The sequence below is a fragment of the Oncorhynchus kisutch genome, linkage group LG10 (genome assembly GCF_002021735.2).
Source record: "Oncorhynchus kisutch isolate 150728-3 linkage group LG10, Okis_V2, whole genome shotgun sequence".
In the NCBI taxonomy this organism is placed as follows: domain Eukaryota; kingdom Metazoa; phylum Chordata; class Actinopteri; order Salmoniformes; family Salmonidae; genus Oncorhynchus; species Oncorhynchus kisutch.
Genome location: NC_034183.2, coordinates 63,745,355 through 63,766,010, shown reverse-complemented (window position 1 = coordinate 63,766,010; position 20,656 = coordinate 63,745,355). Strand labels below are relative to the sequence as shown.

The following is a 20,656-nucleotide window of genomic DNA, read 5'->3' as shown; positions in this document are numbered from 1 at the left end:
CTGACAGAGAAATGGGGATGTGAGGGTGTGTTGTATCTGATGGGGCTGACAGAGACATGGTGTGTTGTTTCTGATGGGGCTGACAGAGACATGGGGATATGAGGGTGTGTTGTATCTAATGAGGCTGACAGAGACATGGGGATGAGAAGGTGTGTTGTATCTAATGGGGCTGACAGAGACATGGGGATGTGAAGGTGTGTTGTATCTGATGGGGCTGACAGAGACATGGGGATGTGAGGGTGTGTTGTATCTAATGAAGCTGACAGATATATGGGGATATCAGGGTGTGTTGTATCTAATGAGGCTGACAGAGACATGGGGATGTGAGGGTGTTTTGTATCTAATGAGGCTGACAGAGACATGGGGATGTGAGGGTGTGTTGTATCTAATGAGGCTGACAGAGACATGGGGATGTGAGGGTGTGTTGTATCTAATGAGGCTGACAGAGACATGGGGATGTGAGGGTGTGTTGTATCTAATGAGGCTGACAGAGACATGGGGATATGAGGGTGTGTTGTATCTAATGAGGCTGACAGAGACATGGGGATGTGAGGGTGTGTTGTATCTAATGACGCTGACAGAGACATGGTGTGTTGTTTCTGATGGGGCTGACAGAGACATGGGGTATGAGGGTGTGTTGTATCTGATGGGGCTGACAGAGACATGGGGATATGAGGGTGTGTTGTATCTGATGGGGCTGACAGAGACATGGGGATATGAGGGTGTGTTGTATCTGATGGGGCTGACAGAGACATGGGGATATGAGGGTGTGTTGTATCTGATGGGGCTGACAAAGACATGGGGATGTGAGGGTGTGTTGTATCTAATGGGGCTGACAGAGACATGGGGATGTGAGGGTGTGTTGTATCTAATGAGGCTGACAGAGACATGGGGATATCAGGGTGTGTTGTATCTGATGGGGCTGACAGAGACATGGGGATATCAGGGTGTGTTGTATCTAATGAGGCTGACAGAGACATGGGGAAATGAGGGTGTGTTGTATCTGATGGGGCTGACAGAGACATGGGGATATGAGGGTGTGTTGTATCTGATGGGGCTGACAGAGACATGGGGATATGAGGGTGTGTTGTATCTGATGGGGCTGACAGAGACATGGGGATATGAGGGTGTGTTGTATCTGATGGGGCTGACAGAGACATGGGGATGTGAACTGCTTGCCAACTGTAGAGCACAACACCTCTTGCATTGAGCTCACAGGGAGTGTATTACTACAGCTAGCAAGGAATCTGATCAACTCTTTATTTATTCTACAAATAAACAGACAGTGAAGAGGCACACAGGCCAATATCCCTCCTCAAGACTCCATTGTGTCTGAGGTACAGTGTAGGGTGTGTAGAGAAGCTGATCCTAAAATACTGTGCAATCTCGAATAGTTTCAGCTGAGATGAGGTAGACCTGTGTATAACTAACTACCTCAAATGACACCAGAGTCATGGTTTCATTACCTCTTGTGTGCAGGATACTATTCAAACAGCACATCATCACAACTTTAAAAATACAGTCACATGGAGTTACAGTAGCTAATGTGTGAAGCAGTCTGTGGTTGTGGATAAGCGTGTGCACCTCTCTGTACATCGCTGTGCCTGTGGATGGCCATGAATCTGTCTAGTCTTGGGGTCAGGGAAAGCTCAATGTTAAACAGTGAGGGGGGGGGGGGGGTACGTCTGTGTGCATGTGCAGTATGGCAGACGTGATCCCCGGACCCGGCCTGTTCTCCCCTAGTGGGTCATTCAGCCCCTCTCCCTGTCTCTAATCCCGTCTGTCCGGGGGAGATAGGGAGGAGCGGCTGGCCACGGCACACCCGGGGCGGCTGGCCCACTTCCTCCCCACTTCCTCACTCCGTGTTTTCCAGAAGCCTCTCCCCATATTATGGCACGGTGTAGTTCCTGTCTCCAGAACATATTGGGGAGAGCTGGGGAGGTAGGGAAAGCAGCAGACTCCTCTCTCATCAGGATGTTATTTTAATAAATCACTGCTGCCATTGCTTGCCACATTAATTCCTGGGGCCCGGAGGGCTATGATGGTACCAGCAGGGATCTACATGAGGCGCTAAATGATGTGGGGGATCCCCCAGTGAGAGAACAGAGACCCCCTGAATCTCCTCATCTCCCCTGAACACCTCAGGCCCCTCCCCTCAGCTTGGCTGGCTCACACCCTGGGCTCCAACAGGGCCGGCCCGCTCGCCCACCTGCCCTCCACCGCTGACATGATAATCAGCAGAGAGAGAGAGAGAGAGAGAGAGGCAGGAGCCGCTGCAGTGCACATACAAATGAGTGGAGCATACATACATCTATAGCTAGGAGGGAAGTCACCTGACCCAGAGACCCAGAGCGCCTCACACCACATCACCCACATGCCCCTCTCTAGTGGCTTCATTGAGTTCTCCCATACTGGGACTGCTGTTTGATATGATGCATCTTCAGTAGGTATAGACACCCTAATAAACACAGAGACACCGGGAGCCATGTTGAGTGAGATGGAAGTCTACATAAGATGTGAACAGGATGTAGATGCTTATAGTCTCAGGAGGATTGCTTCTTTTATTCTTGTTAATTTCACGAGACGGTAGGCTCAACTCAATATATCTGCAGTATATTTCCAGTCACATAGATGTTTTTTTTCTTCCTCTCGTCAAATAAATTGTAGTATGGTTTGAGGTACAGTGAAAATAGCTGGTAGACCATTCTCACAGGTAGTGGTATACACTTGCAGTTTTCCTGTGTGCGTGGGCAGCAGGTGTATCAACAAATACTGCATTAACATTGTTGTGGCATAGGTTTGATTGAATCTGGCTCAGTGTGATTGTACTGGAGGTGGTAGCAGTAGTAGTAGGTCTAGTAGTCATAGTGATGGCTCTACTGATGGAGGATGTGTACGTATCCCTATGTATCCCCAGACCCCAGCAACATCAGTTTCATCTCTTCATTTATCACACACAGAGAGAGAGAGATTTCCATTGGTATGCGCAGACAAAGCCGCTAGATTCACCCCCCAGAATACTGCTAGGAGATGATACCCTTCTTTCTTCACACAGCGGGGAACGGGCCACCGTAAATGGAGCGCTTGGGAGTGTGTGGCGTGCCGTGAATGACAGAGCGCCGTACACACTCCAAGCAATGACCCCAAACTCAAGGACTTGCTCCAAATGTCCTCATCTCTCATGCTTCCTGTTTTCGCTGGAAGCTCAAAAAGTGTCGTACTGGGATGGACAGCGGGAGTCCACAGGCAGATTGTCAGAGTGCAGATGCCAACGTTAGAGGGTGTCAGCCTGGGCTGGGCCCACAGAAACTATTGAAAACACTATTGAAATATGTAGATCAAAATCTAAGTTCTTCGCAACGTATTTCTGTATAACAGCTGTTTTATTGGAGTATTTTAGGCGCTACAGAGTTAGTTGCCGTAGGAACCAGATGTTAGAGCAGAGTTAGTTGCCGTAGGAACCCGATATTAAAGCAGCCTTAAACCTGAAAGCCTTAACTGGTGAAACTGACATGTCTGTTTGGATATTGCAACAACAAAGAAGTTACTGCAAACAACGAACACTGTTTTCTTTTCTCGGACATCATTGCAGGCGTGAAAGAACAGCAGAATATGACCTGGATTTTCTTTTACCACACTGCCAGATTCTCCTCTTCTTTTCATCAACAAAACAAAAACAATAACAAAGGCGTTGGGCCGGACAGAGGCACTGTTTCCCCAAATACTGATTCCATCTTTAAGTGCAGTAAGTAGCAGGTGTCAAATGAATTCCCAGTGAAAAGGTGGTACAGGAAAGATACAGTCTGATGAGTATTTACGTGGATCTACAAAGATATTTCCAAAATACACAGCCTCAACTAGGCCTACACTGCCAAACCAACTATAGCATGTTGGAGTACCATCCAGGGCCCCCTTTCATGATAGCGATGGAACTTAGGATTACGAGTGTTTTAACTATGCATCTTTCCTACAACGGCCGAAGATGTACAGTAACACGAGTTTCCCAAAAGACCACACAGAAAGAATGGTCGCTAAGCCCCGTCGTTGGAGCATGTGTCGATACTGATAGGATGGACAGAAAGACAGCGCTGCTCTCCTCGGATCAGCTTTCTCCATTGAAATCATGATGATTATTTCACCATACGATGGATTGCCCCCTCCCCCCCCCCCCCCCCCCCCCCCCCAATGTAATTTCTCTGCCTGTGATATGTGGTTGTGTGGTTGTCCCACCTAGCTATCTGAAGACGAATGAAATGTAAGTCACTCTGGATAAGCTTCTGTTAAAAAAAATACAATGTAAAATGTAATGTATTTCAATATGATTGAAATAGGCCTATTGCCTACTGTTTGTATTTTTTATTTGAGGCATATTTTTAAACGTCACTTGTTTGTGTCAATTGCAAAGACATTGGCAACTTTGGGTTAGGCAGCCTGGGTTAGGCAGCCTGGGTAAGGCAGCCTGGGTAAGGCAGCCTGGGTAAGGCAGCCTGGGTTAGGCAGCCTGGGTTAGGCAGCCTGGGTAAGGCAGCCTGGGCTACCGAAAACACTTCATTGTAATATGGACATCAATATGTTGGTTATTCACAACAAATACTCTACCAGCTGTTGTACTGAAGTATTTAGGGGCTACAGAGTTCGGCTGTAGAGTATAGCCTATCAGACATAGTAAATGGTAAATCATTATCAGTGACTTAACGTTACATCCTCTTTACAATGAAACCAGACACTGTCTGTATATTGAGATGCAGTATTGAATAGCAATTCACAAAGGAGAGCAAGGCAATACATGGTCTGTAATGTTGTGACAACAGGCCATCTGCCCTCTACGATGTAGCTCACAACCACTTTACCTTTCATGGATGGCTAGTAATGACTTACATTGATTGTGTCATGCTAATACCAAATCTTAAGCCGTGCGTGCTTATACCTCTCCTGACCCCATATTTCCAGACTCCCTCTTTCTGTAGAGAAACACCCCTCCTCATCCCTTCCCCCAACCATAAAACTGCATCTGAACATCAGACTTAATTGATGAAAGGAGGGCCTGTCTTCATTTATAAGCAGGCATCCACCAAACTAATCTGGGTGTGTTGTGAAGTCTGTCCTTTCCATTAAGTGGGACACATTATCTCCTAATCAAATTAAAGTCATTTAATTGTTGCCCTCCCTTGATAGATCCGGTGAAAAAAGGAGGCGAGCCGTGTATGCTGAAGGGGGATGTGTGCAGATTGAACAGGGCCTGTGTCATTACGGTATGAATTTGTAAATAACCAAAGCTTTTCACTGTCATGTCTTTGCTTTGAACCTTTCTATAGGGTGAAGTTGAGTTTGACATTTTATCCACTCTCCCAGCTCAGTGGATACCCAAAACAATTGAGGCTAAGTACCTAGCTGAAGGGGCTCTAGCTATGTGACCCCATGAACGATTGACCTCTGTAACCTACTGATCACTAGTCTCATTTCTTAATCACTACTCTGAGCTGTGTGTGTGTGCTGCAAACTAAACCACCTGTGCTGGCCAGTGTGTTAGCTGGCGGCTCTGTCCCTGCTACGTGGTTTGCAGGCTGCTATTACCTGAGTCATCCTGTGATTAAGAATGGAAGTCTCTGTGTGGAATGGGGCCGGTCTGTCCGCCTCTGTCCTCCCAGCCCAGCACTGTGTAGGCCCTGGGGGGTCCCCATGGTAACCAGAGTGAAGGATACCCCCGCAGACTCTGGCCCTGGCCACCGCCGCCGCTGCCCACCATGGGGGGGATCCCTGGGCTTGTGATAAATGAAGGAGCGTGGGATCGTTTGTCCCACTGATAGAGTTTTATCCCCTGCCCTTTCAGAGCAGTCAGACCATAAAGAGAGAGCCACGGCCAAGCGTGACAGGTTAACCCAACAGTAATAGAATACTCCTAATGGTCTGGTCTGGGCCAGGGGTTGGAGCCACCGGCCACAACAGCCAGACGTCCGCCCCACCTCTATCGTTATAGGTGCTCTGGGACCACGTCACCCACTTTGTGGTTGTCACAGAGAGAAGCAAGGACAAAGTGGGCACTTTGATGACTTAATGGGCACTTTGATGGTGTCTTAGGGCGGAATGGAGGCGGGCGAGGGCAGGCAAACGGATAGAATAGAGTATACAAGACATTAAGACAAGGAAACGAGCTGTAGGGCGGTGAGGTAAGCCTAAAGCACATCCGGTACTTGGCAATTTTACCCCGTGCTTCAAAGGACTGCATTTTACAAGGGCCTTTGAATTTATAGGAATTCTACAGCAGCTGGCTGGCAAGTCTATTGTTTTCTCTAGTGCCATTCATGTTGAATGATTTGATAGCGTAGCAATGCATATGAGAGGTATGAGAAAATAAACATGATCAAACACCAGTGAGCAGTCAGAAGAGATTTAGATTATTTTGTTGTCATGACTTTCACTTGAACATGCCTGTCTCTCTACGATTAATCCTCACAAAGAAAGACAATCCTCGGGGCTAGCCTACATGTTTATGCTGTAACAAGGTTGTTTGTGTAGATGTTTGTTAGTGTGCACCTTGGGTAGCAGTTAGTCATGTTTGAATATGGCTTTAATTAGCCCTGTGTATTCCAGCAGCAGCAGCTCAGAGCCCTCTGTCCACAGCCCCCCCCCCCCACCACCACCACCGTCCTCTCTGCTGCTCTACTAATAGTGTCCTGTCCTCTCTCCTCCTCTCCTCCTCCCAGGAACATCAGCGCTCTGTGTGGTTAAGATAATAGCAGCTCACACTAAAGATGTTAATTGAGGGGAGATAAAGTGTGGAGGTTGGTAGATGAGGGAGGTGTGGATGCTGTGTGTGTGTGTGTGTGTGTATGTGGTGTGGGTGTGTGTGTGTGTGTGTGTGTGTGTGTGTGTGTGTGTGTGTGTGTGTGTGTGTGTGTGTGTGTGTGTGTGTGTGTGTGTGTGTGTGTGTGTGTGTGTGTGTGTGTGTGTGTGTGTGTGTGTGTGTGTGTGTGTGTGTGTGTGCGTGTGTGTCTGTGATAATATTAAGTTGTGGTGTTCCACTACCAACTAGCCTCTTAATAAACCTCTGTCACACCAGGCGAGGTGTGATAAATCTGGAGGGATTATGATAACTGTGAGTTGTTCCTCCCTCCTTGAATCAGACAGGAAGGTGTGGCAGCAGTGGGGTCTGGTGAGGTCTGTCTCAAGGTGGGCTGGAGACTCAGGGAAGTGTTTAGCCAACTGAAATGTGTAGCGGGCAGGCAGGCAGGTGGGTAGGCGGGAAGGATGGCAGGCGCTAGGCAAGCGGGCGGACGTGTAGGCACTCAATGTGGGTAGAACACAGGGGAAGCAGAGATGGAGTAATCTGACCAAGCAGCTGAAGTGACAGAAGCTACATTAATAGAGGCATATGTCTGGAGCACAGAGAGAAGGAAAGAGAGAGAAAACAGACACTGTACCAGCCTGAGAGAGAGGGAAGACGGAGAGCGAGAGAGAAAGGGTGAGGGGTAAACAGAAAACAGCGCCAGCCTCTGTAATTGCCTCAATGCCACTGGGAATGCTCTCATTCATTTGAAGCAGGCTGTATTCTCACTCTCTCTTTCTCTTTTTTCACAATTGAGGGGAGGGGGGGATGTAGTGGGTGGGATTGAGGTGCGTGGGGTGGAGTTGGGTGGGTGATCTGTGTGCAATCCTCAGTGTGTGATGCTAACGTATGGCGATGAGTGCGATAGCTCCCCTGTGCTGAATCTCCTGTAACATCAGCGTGAGGACCAGTCCATGGCTGTGGCCTGGGTAGAGGAGAGCACAGCACAGCGCTGTGGAAAAGTGAGGGCGATAAGGAGGTAGGCGGACTGCAGCTCAGACCTGTCAGATGTGATCGCGCACCGGAGCGCTCCGCATGTGTCTGTCTCTTTTTAGATTTCCCTAAGACAGCCCACCTCTTCACGCCCCCCTCTCTTCTTTTTTCCCCTCTCTCCTCCTCTGCGCTCTGTTTTTTCCACCTTCCTGGAGGAATTCTTTATTTCTTTATGTCTTGTGTGGCGCGTGCGTTGGATGATGTGCCCCCTCCTCCTTCCTCTTTTCTCCTCCTCTCTCTTTGCCGCTTTCACAGCCTAGTTTTCTTTTTTTTTCTCAATCTTGTGTGCAGGTTGTATCTGACAGAGAGAGGACCACCGCCACGCTCCAGCCCCGCTCCAACCCACTGTGAGTATTCTTATGCTAATTTTCCATCTCCATCTTTCCCAACGTCGGTTTGTCTTTTATTCTCAACCCTTTTATGTTCTCGACCGCGGCGCACTGAGAACGTGGCGGCTGCGACAGAGAGAAAGGAGGAGAGACCGAGAGAGGGAGAGAAAGAGGGAAGGACGGAAGAGAGAGGATAAATAGTGCTGTGAGAGAAGTAGCTGTGCTGTGTAGGGGTTTCTCTGAGGATGGTGGAATGGCTGAGGGGGTAGAGGAGGGGGCGGGTCTTGATATGGTAGATGGTTCTGTGTGTGAATGGTTGGGATGTTGTTGACGACAGTTAGCGTGGAGCGGGTCAGCACACTGATCACCAGGGTCTCTCGTTTACCTTAACTTCTCACTTTCCATATTGACTGACTCTTCTGTTTTGATATTGAGGCTTTTCTGTTTCCTACTGTGTTCCTGTTACCACTACGGAGAGGGGTCCACTGTTGTCATTTGAACAGTGGACATGTGTACGATAAACAGAGATTTAAGAATAATATTTGTGCGTGTGTGTGTTCAAACAAGTCTGTATTCTCTTTGGGTAATCATATGTGAGTGTATTTTTATTGTGTGTGTGTGTGTGTTTATTTATGGGCGAACCAGTGGAGGCTGCTGAGGAGAGGATGGCTCATAATAATGGCTGGAATGCAGCGAATGGAATGGCATCATATACCTGGTGTACACCGTAGTCCTACATGTGGGACTATGTATGCACGTGTTTGTGTACAGTTTATGCGTTCACCAAATGTGTGAAGTGTATTTGTATCACAAATGTGTAGTAGAGATCAGTATGCTAGTGTCCATACCCACCTGCTATCCCGTGTGTGTGTGTGTGTGTGTGTGTGTGTGTGTGTGTGTGTGTGTGTGTGTGTGTGTGTGTGTGTGTGTGTGTGTGTGTGTGTGATGCGTGCTGTGTGTATGTGGACCAGATGAAGAGTGGGTGTTCTCTGTGTGGGGCTGAGATAGACAGTACCATGCCCCATCACTATGTCAAGGCTAATGGCCACACAGGTCAGCAGGGGTGGACACAGAGTTGGCCATGTAGACCGATGTATGTCAGTACAACAACACCTTTCACTCAGGCCTGGATAACAATACATGTGCATACAATAAGGACTAACAGAAAACCTCTGCTTTCTAATGTAAGGAAATATACTGGATATTCAGCAGACAAAATGCAGGGAAAAGTCTGTTGTAGATTCAGTTGACATTTGGATATAGATTGATCTGAAGATGGCAATTAAGCAAAATCCAGAAGCTAGGCATCTGGTGAGGCGGAGGATGCTATTGGCGGCAGAGGATTACCATTTTAGTCCCATTTTCACATGATGAACCCCAGAATGGATTATCTCACCATGCTAAACAGTGGCTGTTGCAAATGTGATGTATGAAAGAGGTTTGCACGTCCTTGTGTTATTTGTCCATTTCCGTGACCCGGCAGGTGCTCGGTGATGTAGTATTGGTCTGATTAATGATGATCAGGTCTAACATGTCTGTTCACATCCAGACAGACCTGCCTTTTCTGGCCCTTATGAAAATGAATAGTCACCTCAAATCCCTAGAACGATAGCAGGCTGTCGACGAGCGCCGCTTTCTAAAGTGAGTCGATAAAAATGAGAACCATTCCGCCAATTACAGAAGATTAGGTTCCCCTCCACCAATCTGAATCCTTAAAGCCCTTATGTTTGTACAGCTCTGTGTGTGGAATGGAATTCAGACACAAGATCTGAGCAGAATAGCAATAAAAAGAAGGTAAAACGTTCTGAGTGAAACTCTGTGGTAAAAATAGCCAGACGAGTTAAAGCACATGATAATGGCCATGTTCTGTTATAATCTCCACCCGGCACCCCTAGAAGAGGACTGGCCACCCCACATAGCCTGGTTCCTCTCTAGGTTTCTTCCTAGGTTTTGGCCTTTCTAGGGAGTTTTTCCTAGCCACCGTGCTTCTACACCTGCATTGCTTGCTGTTTGGGGTTTTAGGCTGGGTTTCTGTACAGCACTTTGATATATCAGCTGATGTACGAAGGGCTATATAAATACATTTGATTTGATTTGATAATTGACAATTACAGTAATGGCTGTAATTAAGTGAGCAACAGAGGTTGTCAGTTGTAAGGAGGATAGAACAGACTATCCTGGTGTATTTAACACACTGGAGCATTTATCATGTCATTCTATGCTTTACAGAGGGTGCTTCTGGGATAGCCTGGCTTTCTTTGCTTCATTTATCTGGGTCTTGTGCTTTATAGCTCCGGTTAGAGGCTTTGTACTGGTTCTTGATCCCAATGTACACAACGGAAAGTATGAAACTATTGTCTCCGGGGCACCTCAGAAAAGCTTATCTTCTATTTTTAGCAGGCTTCTCCTCATTGTAGCCTCGGTAGCATGCCTACGTCTGACGGTTGTGCCATAAAGTATCTGTGCTTCATCCCCGCCAAGCCGGCAGCCGGAGACAACTCTCACCCACACATTAGAGATCTATGAGCCATATAACACAGGGCCCTGCACTACCTCCTGGAATACAGGGGACCACAGCTGTGTCACCCTCTCCGTGTGATAGCACCTATATGCGGTGAGAGCTCAATATTAGCGTAATGCGCTAACCGTTTATTTTGCATCACTCACCACCACTTATCACAGAGCTAGACACCAACCGGGACATACTGAACAAAAAAATATCCTAAAGATAAAAATGACATTTCAATAGAGGGTGTTTGTGTTACAGTGATTTATGCTGTGAGCATCCTGCCCACCTCATTGAGATGGGAGTGAGTTCTGGGTGGCTAAATCAATTTGTGCAAAGGCCGTCGGTGCTAGTATTGGTTTCGTGATATGATCTTTGTTGTCCATTTTTTTAGAGGTCAGTGCAGATGCAATGACAAGGGCAAAGAACCTGAGCTCTACTCTCTGTTTCTGAGCTGGCAAACCATCCCCCACCAGGGAATTGTGGGAAAAGGAAGCTTTGGTTCTAAAGAGTATATGTTTTGTCAGGGTTCAAACCGAACATAACGTCCATTACATTGCCAGTTCATTTCCTCCCAGTCAGATCTTGATGGAATGTCTGAGGTTAGACACCAGAATGGTCCTTACATTAGTCACTGTAATTACTCAGTGATTGTGACACAGATCTCCAAGGCGTGCCAAGAGTCATGTAGTAGTAGTAATAGCTAGCTAGCAGAGAGAAGGCAGAGAGAGCGGAGGTGATAATACTATAATGCTGTTAATGGATGGAGGAATCTGACACCAGCAGGCCAGATGTTAGAGAGCCGTGGACAGGAAGAGAATATATATCCTGTAAGGTGTGTCATCATGTCACATGATCCATCCCTACTGATCCAGCCTCTTGGTCTTCTGTTCTGACATCTCACAACTAGGCCTAAATATGGAACGTAAGAAAACCGACACATTACTTTGGAGGCTTCCCCATATGAATCACACTCAGACCAAGGTCATGAATTTGATTATACCTTGTTTTAAGATGTTATATTGAGCAATGTTAACTACTGCACAAATGACTTAGGAAGTGCTCATCAGTTGCCAACGGATCAACTCCATGAAATTATAAAGCAGTTACTAAATCACAATCATGTATTAATATGTCAGTGCAACGTTCAAATCAAATCAAATCAAATTGATTTATATAGCCCTTCGTACATCAGCTGATATCTCAAAGTGCTGTACAGAAACCCAGCCTAAAACCCCAAACAGCAAGCAATGCAGGTGTAGAAGCACGGTGGCTAGGAAAAACTCCCTAGAAAGGCCAAAATATAGGATGAAACCTAGAGAGGAACCAGGCTATGTGGGGTGGCCAGTCCTCTTCTGGCTCTGCCGGGTGGAGATTATAACAGAACATGGCCAAGATGTTCAAATGTTCATAAATGACCAGCATGGCCCAATAATAATAAGGCAGAACAGTTGAAACTGGAGCAGCAGCACGGCCAGGTGGACTGGGGACAGCAAGGAGTCATCATGTCAGGTAGTCCTGAGGCATGGTCCTAGGGCTCAGGTCCTCTGAGAGAGAGAAAGAAAGAGAGAAAGAGAGAATTAGAGAGAGAACACTTAAATTCACACAGGACACCGAATAGGACAGGAGAAGTACTCCAGATATAACAAACTGACCCTAGCCCCCCGACACATAAACTACTGCAGCATAAATACTGGAGGCTGAGACAGGAGGGGTCAGGAGACACTGTGGCCCCATCCGAGGACACCCCCGGACAGGGCCAAACAGGAAGGATATAACCCCACCCACTTTGCCAAAGCACAGCCCCCACACCACTAGAGGGATATCTTCAACCACCAACTTACCATCCTGAGACAAGGCCGAGTATAGCCCACAAAGATCTCCGCCACGGCACAACCCAAGGGGGGGGGGGGCAACCCAGACAGGAAGATCACATCAGTGACTCAACCCACTCAAGTGACACACCCCCCCCAGGGACGGTATGAAAGAGCCCCAGTAAGCCAGTGACTCAGTCCCTGTAATAGGGTTAGAGGCAGAGAATCCCAGTGGAAAGAGGGAAACCTGCCAGGCAGAGACAGCAAGGGCGGTTCGTTGCTCCCCAGGTGATGACGTTCAGATGACGTTCTTTCTAGAGTATTCACAGTGTTCCTACACATCCAGTGTGTTCATAACAAACGATTCTAAATGAGAGGAAGAGAAGAATGACATGAAGTAGCACTACACCATAGTGTTCAGATGACTGTGTTGTTGTGCATGCAGAGAAGTGTAGCTAGCTATGCTTTGTGTTCAGTTTCTAAAAGGTCTCCTATGATGTATGCTATCTACTAGCTGGCTAATCAGCCCCAGCTGCAAAACTTTACATTGTTGGTCATAACAGGTGGGAGGGGACAAAGGTCCCACACATGTAAATCCATCCTCTCTTAATCTCCAATTGCCTTTCATTTTCCTATATTGCCTGCTGCCGAGCATCATGGGGAATAAGACGCTGGGACACATTTTTAATTAAGTGCAGTTTTAGCCACATTGAATTTATAAAAACACAATGAGAGAAAAGAGAGAGGTATTTTTCCTGTCTCATTAATCACAGTGCTACCATGTCTGATACGGCGGTACAGGGAAGAGAACCAGGCTGCAACTGTGGAGTGGAATATTTGAACATCTCAGCACTGATGTGTGCAAAGCGGAGTGTTTGTCTGCAGGGGAGGCTTTGAAATTTCATCCACTCCAGCCCTTTTAACTCGGCAGAGGGAATGTGTGTCTCGCTCTAGTTGGCCAATGGCTGTTACGAGGGCTCCGTGCCCCCACCCCTCCTCTCCCCCTTCTCCATCACCCCCCTCCTCACCACCATTCCATGACCTGCTCTGTGTCAGATAGTTTAATGTGAAATTGCTTTTCTTTCAAATTTCCCCCTGGAAACGCAGGTCACTGCAAAATGTTACATCTCATAATGGCATGTTATTGTTGTTCTTTCATATGAGTCCTTGCCTTAGAAGTGGAGGATTCCAGTGGCATGCTAAGGTTACAGACAGCTGTTTCTCCCTGCCCCGCTCCTGCCTGTCTCTGATTCCAGTGGCATGCTAAGGTTACAGACAGCTGTTTCTCCCCGCCCCGCTCCTGCCTGTCTCTGATTCCAGTGGCATGCTAAGGTTACAGACAGCTGTTTCTCCCTGCCCCGCTCCTGCCGGTCTCTGATTCCAGTGGCATGCTAAGGTTACAGACAGCTGTTTCTCCCTGCCCCGCTCCTGCCCGTCTCTGATTCCAGTGGCATGCTAAGGTTACAGACAGCTGTTTCTCCCCGCCCCGCTCCTGCCCGTCTCTGATTCCAGTGGCATGCTAAGGTTACAGACAGCTGTTTCTCCCCGCCCCGCTCCTGCCTGTCTCTGATTCCAGTGGCATGCTAAGGTTACAGACAGCTGTTTCTCCCAGCCCCGCTCCTGCCTGTCTCTGATTCCAGTGGCATGCTAAGGTTACAGACAGCTGTTTCTCCCTGCCCCGCTCCTGCCTGTCTCTGATTCCAGTGGCATGCTAAGGTTACAGACAGCTGTTTCTCCCTGCCCCGCTCCTGCCCGTCTCTGATTCCAGTGGCATGCTAAGGTTACAGACAACTGTTTCTCCCTGCCCCGCTCCTGCCTGTCTCTGATTCCAGTGGCATGCTAAGGTTACAGACAACTGTTTCTCCCTGCCCTGCTCCTGCCTGTCTCTGATTCCAGTGGCTTGCTAAGGTTACAGACAGCTGTTTCTCCCTGCCCCGCTCCTGCCTGTCTCTGATTCCAGTGGCATGCTAAGGTTACAGACAGCTGTTTCTCCCCGCCCCGCTCCTGCCTGTCTCTGATTCCAGTGGCATGCTAAGGTTACAGACAGCTGTTTCTCCCCGCCCCGCTCCTGCCTGTCTCTGATTCCAGTGGAATGCTAAGGTTACAGACAGCTGTTTCTCCCTGCCCCGCTCCTGCCCGTCTCTGATTCCAGTGGCATGCTAAGGTTACAGACAACTGTTTCTGATTCCATGCAAAGCTTTCAGTCGTGCCCATGGTAACCCTGCTGAAAAATGGATCAACACCACTCTATGATTACTCTATACATTAGCGGGGCTTAAATTTAATTTGTTGGCAGGGTCCGGCGGTAAAGCTATGGGCCTGGCCTATCAGAGGCACTTTGTAAAGGCCCTGGAAGAGCCTCCTGGGGTGATCCTATCAGTCAGACACACTGACTGTCAGCAGACACGCTCTGTTAGTCAGCAGCACTGTGGCCCTCCCAAGCCCAGACGCTGGCGCTCAGCGCTCCACTGGGGCAGGGCTGTGGGCATCGTGGCTCCCCACCTGCCAATCAAACACCCAGCCAGGACCACGACCTCTGGCCCCCTGTTGAAATGGATGCTCTTCAACAGGTGATCCAACAGACAAGACTATATACCCATAGCAAGGCCACAGCACCAGTAGATACATATAGTACTGTAATGCTAGCACAGTACACTTATTATGTTAGCAAATCCTGATGGGGTATTTGACCTTATGGTATGGTCATTAGCCTTGATGATTCACCTGAATCTAAAGCTACTGCTGGTATCTCTTAGGTGGATATAACATGACCATACTGTGAAGGAGAAGGTATGTCTAACTGTAAAGGGTTTCACAAAAAATGTCTAATGTGTTGAGACCAAAAGCCTTTTCTCCCCAGCAGTCAAGGAGAAAGGGTTGTTGCTAGTTGGTGTATATATGCATTTCTCTTGCCTTTTGAAATGTGTAGCTAGTATTTTTAGCTTTGCATTTTCATCTCTCTCAATGGCTGGCAAAATGGCTTGAGTTCAGGCCTGTCTAGGCTGCTTTTATCAGAGCTCACAGTCACAGTACAGGCAGAAAAAATGTATGTTTTTAGAGGTTTTCCCAGGGAGAAATGTTTCAACTGGTTAAAAAACAACAAGAAGCACTTACACTGCTGTGCGGCTTTAATTGGGGTCCATTTTCATTTCAAACGTTTTTAAATATCTGGAATGGAACACACACTGTAAAGTGCTGTACAAATCTTCCCAGATACATTACTTTGTCAGAGTCAGATTGGTTCAAGGCATATGTGTTCATAACGTGTACCTTGGAACATAATAGCCCAGCTCCACCATTCAACACAGAACCATGTAGTGGCCCTTACTCACAATATAACGTGAGACGGGAGTCAAAGGTTGACAATGACTTTCAGTTCTACCAGACTTCAATGAATAGGGATGCAGGGACAAGCATGTATCTGTGGAGAAATGCAATTTTCGATTTCATAATGTTTGATAATCTCCATGTCAAACCAGACTAACCAGATTCCTCACCTGTTACCTTACACTCTTAGAAAAAAAATGGTCATCTGGAACCTAAAATGGTTATTTCTCTGTCCTCAGTAGGAGAACCCTTTAAAGAACCCTTTTTGGTTCCAGGTAGAAAGAACCCTTTTGGTTCAAAGTATAACTATTTTGGGTTCCCTGTAGAACCCTTATCACAGAGGGTTCTACATGGAACTTAAAAGGGTTCTACATGGAATTTAAAAGGGTTCTACCTGGAACCAAAAATGGTTATCCTATGGGGACAGCCGAAAAACCCTTTTGGCACCCTTTTTTCTAAAAGTGTAAACTTAACCATTCATTCATTCATTTGATCAATTAATGGCACCCAGAGGACGCAATGGGGACACATCCGTCCCCCAGTGACACGTGAAATATAGACTGATAATGCCTCTGCTTCCTTAACACTGCTCACCACCACCTCTCTGTCTGACAGGCTGGCCTACCGCATGTGTCATAATGAGAGGATCTCCGCTCCGTCAGTTAGGTGCACCTTAAAATGCTGTCTGAACTTCTGTGAGGAAAAAATCCCCAGATTAAGAATTTGCCCTAGACTCAGGGGAACCGATGAGCGCTTTCCCTTTGTGTGCAAATAACAATCGCCGGAATGTCAGCTCTTTCCGCCGTCCGATTCAGAGCCAGCCCAGTGTTTCTACCTCTTCTTCTGATGGCTGGGTGTGTGTTAGATCTGTCCCTGAGGCGGTGTTACAGAGAAGAGCATCTCAGCATAAATACCAATTATCTCCACCACGTACCTCCACCTCCTCCACCACCACCTCCTCCACCACCACGACCTACCTCCACCACCACCTACCTCCACCACCACGACCTACCTCCACCACCACCTACCTCCACCTCCTCCACCACCACCTACCTCCACCTACCTCCACCACCACATACCTTCACCTACCTCCACCTACCTCCACCACCACCTACCTCCACCTACCTCCACCACCACCTACCTCCACCACCACGTCCTACCTCCACCACCACCACCACTTCCTACCTCCACCACCACCTACCTCCACCTATCTCCACCTCCTCCACCACCACCTACCTCCACCTACCTCCACCACCACCTACCTCCACCACCACTTCCTAACTCCACCACCTACCTCCACCTACCTCCACCACCACCTACCTCCACCACCACCACCTACCTCCACCTACCTCCACATCCACCTACCTCCACCACCACCTACCTCCACCACCACTTCCTACCTCCACCACCACCACCTACCTCCACCACCACCACCTACCTCCACCACCACTACCACCTACCTCCACCACCTACCTCCACCACCACTACCTACCACCTACCTCCAGCTACCTCCACCACCACCTACCTCCACCACCACTACCACCTACCTCCACCACCTTCCTCCACCACCACTACCTACCACCACTACCTACCTCCACCACCACAACCTTCCACCACCATCACCTACCTCCACCACCTACCTCCACCACCACCACCACCTACCTCCACCACAACAACCTTCCACCACCACCACCACCTACCTCCACCACCACAACGTTCCACCACCACACCTACCTCCACCACCACAACCTTCCACCACCATCACCTACCTCCACCACCTACCTCCACCACCACCATCTACCTCCACCACCATCACCTACCTCCTCCACCACCACCTACCTCCACCACCACCATCTACCTCCACCACCACCACCTACCTCCACCACCACCATCTACCTCCACCACCATCACCTACCTCCTCCACCACCACCTACCTCCACCACCACCATCTACCTCCACCACCACCACCTACCTCCACCACCACCTAACCCCACCAGCCTTTTAGAGGGAGATGAGGAGAAGCTCTTTCATTGTCTCTCCCTCTCAGTTGTTCACTTTGAATGATTTAATTACTTTGCTTGAGACTTGAGCAATTATACCTCGCGCTGCGTATCTGTTAATTATATCTGACCTCACGTTCCCGCTGTTCTATTAATTGTTCACCGAGATGACATTCTTAGATAACTGTCAGTGTCATATTCACATTGTACAGTACAATGTAATAGGAAGATGGAATAGGGAGATTTAATATTGCAGGTTGGTTCTGCGTAGCTGGGTAGTGGTTCGCGTTGCCTTCTTGCCGTCGTCCATATTCCAGGTGGGGCCATAATGGTACTGATGCCCCCTGGTTCGTCCTCTTAACCCGAGCCCTGCCATGGTTGCCATTGGTTACCCGTGTGCCTCGGAGCCCATGTGCACAGGAATGTTTTGTTAATTATAACTGATGTTCAGAGACCTCCAAACTCTGATCCCCCGTCCATGTTGTGCGCTGCATGCAGATGTTGCCAATGAATTTCAATCAGCCTGGCCCCTCTAACAACTGCATGCTTAAAACTCCTGGAGTAGATGTCTCTACAACACACTCAGTGTTTATAACTCCTGGAGTACATGTCTCTACAACACACTCAGTGTTTATAACTCCCGGAGTACATGTCTCTACAACACACTCGGTGTTTATAACTCCTGGAGTAGATGTCTCTACAACACACTCAGTGTTTATAACTCCTGGAGTACATGTCTGTACAACACACTCAGTGTTTATAACTCCTGGAGTACATGTCTCTACAACACACTCAGTGTTTATAACTCCTGGAGTACATGTCTCTACAACACACTCAGTGTTTATAACTCCTGGAGTACATGTCTCTACAACACACTCAGTGTTTATAACTCCTGGAGTACATGTCTCTACAACACACTCAGTGTTTATAACTCCTGGAGTACATGTCTCTACAACCCACTCAGTGTTTATAACTCCTGGAGTACATGTCTCTACAACACACTCAGTGTTTAAAACTCCTGGAGTACATGTCTCTACAACACATTCAGTGTTTATAACTCCTGGAGTACATGTCTCTACAACACACTCAGTGTTTATAACTCCTGGAGTACATGTCTCTACAACACACTCAGTGTTTATAACTCCTGGAGTACATGTCTCTACAACCCACTCAGTGTTTATAACTCCTGGAGTACATGTCTCTACAACACACTCAGTGTTTATAACTCCTGGAGTACATGTCTCTACAACCCACTCAGTGTTTATAACTCCTGGAGTACATGTCTCTACAACACACTCAGTGTTTATAACTCCTGGAGTACATGTCTCTACAACACACTCAGTGTTTATAACTCCTGGAGTACATGTCTCTAAAACACACTCAGTGTTTATAACTCCTGGAGTACATGTCTCTACAACCCACTCAGTGTTTATAACTCCTGGAGTACATGTCTCTACAACACACTCAGTGTTTATAACTCCTGGAGTACATGTCTCTACAACACACTCAGTGTTTATAACTCCTGGAGTACATGTCTCTACAACCCACTCAGTGTTTATAACTCCTGGAGTACATGTCTCTACAACACACTCAGTGTTTATAACTCCTGGAGTACATGTCTCTACAACACACTCAGTGTTTATAACTCCTGGAGTACATGTCTCTACAACACACTCAGTGTTTATAACTCCTGGAGTACATGTCTCTACAACACACTCAGTGTTTCTAGCCCGTCTACATCCGTTGAGTGTTTGCAGCTTAATTGCATCCATTCCCTAAAAGTGCTGTTTGAAATTGCTGCCGCTGTTGTTTTTTTGCTATTTTTTTGTTTCCTTTTGCTACCCGTCATTCATTTTGGTAAGCAACCCCTTCATTCATTTTGGTAAGCAACCCCTTCATTCATTTTGGTAAGCAACACCTTCATTCATTTTGGTAAGCAACCCCTTCATTCATTTTGGTAAGCAACCCCTTCCATCATTTCGGTAAGCAACCCCTTCATTCATTTTTGTAAGCAACCCCTTCATTCATTTTGGTAAGCAACCCCTTCATTCATTGGTATTCAGCTTGAGGTGGCGCGAGCGGCAATCTGTTTAAGAGCGTGGAGGGGGGATGGCACCTTTCAGATAAGGCTACCTGGCCATCCTGGAGCGCTGGGTGCGTATGCTCGGACAGCTGACCTTAGAGTTAGTGAGTGTCGCCGTGGAGGAACCCGGAGCTCAGTAACATGCCCTCCGGCCCTCTCTGCCTCCCTCCCTCCCTCCCTCCCTCCCTCCCTGCTTTCGTCCCTCCCCGCCTGTCTGCCTGCATCGCTGCCCGGCTTGAGGGGTAGGGAGGGGTGTATGGCTGGAGCTGCAGCCACAATCTATTACTTTTACCTAAGCAAGGGGAGAAAAAGAAGGGAGAGAGAGATTGAGTTAAGGGCTAGGGCACCTCTGAGTCCTGTCTTCTGCATGCTAATTTAGCTAGCCACTACGAGAGGGATCAGAATCCTCTGGCTGAGACGTGGCCTCTCAACCCATCAGGCCTGGATATCCCCTACCCCTTTGCATTACTATAGAACAGCTACAGTGTGTTCTCTACATATAGCTAGCAGACTAAAGTCAACCTCTATGATATGTAGAGAGATTTCTGCTCCGTGGAAAAATTGAGCGAGAAAAATGTTGGATACACTGATCTTATTATCCATGACCATACTAATGATAACTCAAAAATGCAGAACTACTTTCATAAAATGCTCTCTGGTTTGGTTAATTGGTCTCAGTGATGGTATTTACGCTGGGGAATGACTGGTTTATTTTAAACATGTTATTTCTTCATTGAACTTGTTTGACTTTTATGTGTGAGACCCTGGCACTGTAGTA

At 47.6% G+C, this 20,656-nt stretch overlaps 1 protein-coding gene across 5 annotated transcripts in view; it reads left to right on the top strand.

Annotated features, from left to right (window-relative positions):
* The window catches only part of LOC116352815 (RNA binding protein fox-1 homolog 3-like), a 410,981-nt gene that overhangs the window by 133,529 nt on the left and 256,796 nt on the right, over window positions 1-20,656 (top strand). For 3 of the 5 annotated variants that reach the window (XM_031834665.1, XM_031834667.1, XM_031834661.1), the window contains exon 4: window positions 8,111-8,166. The gene's annotated coding sequence lies outside the window, so the exon portion shown is untranslated. Of the gene's footprint in view, window positions 1-7,197; window positions 7,806-7,850; window positions 8,167-20,656 lie in introns of those variants that run through there. The other 2 variants (XM_031834663.1, XM_031834662.1) reach the window with 2 other exon arrangements.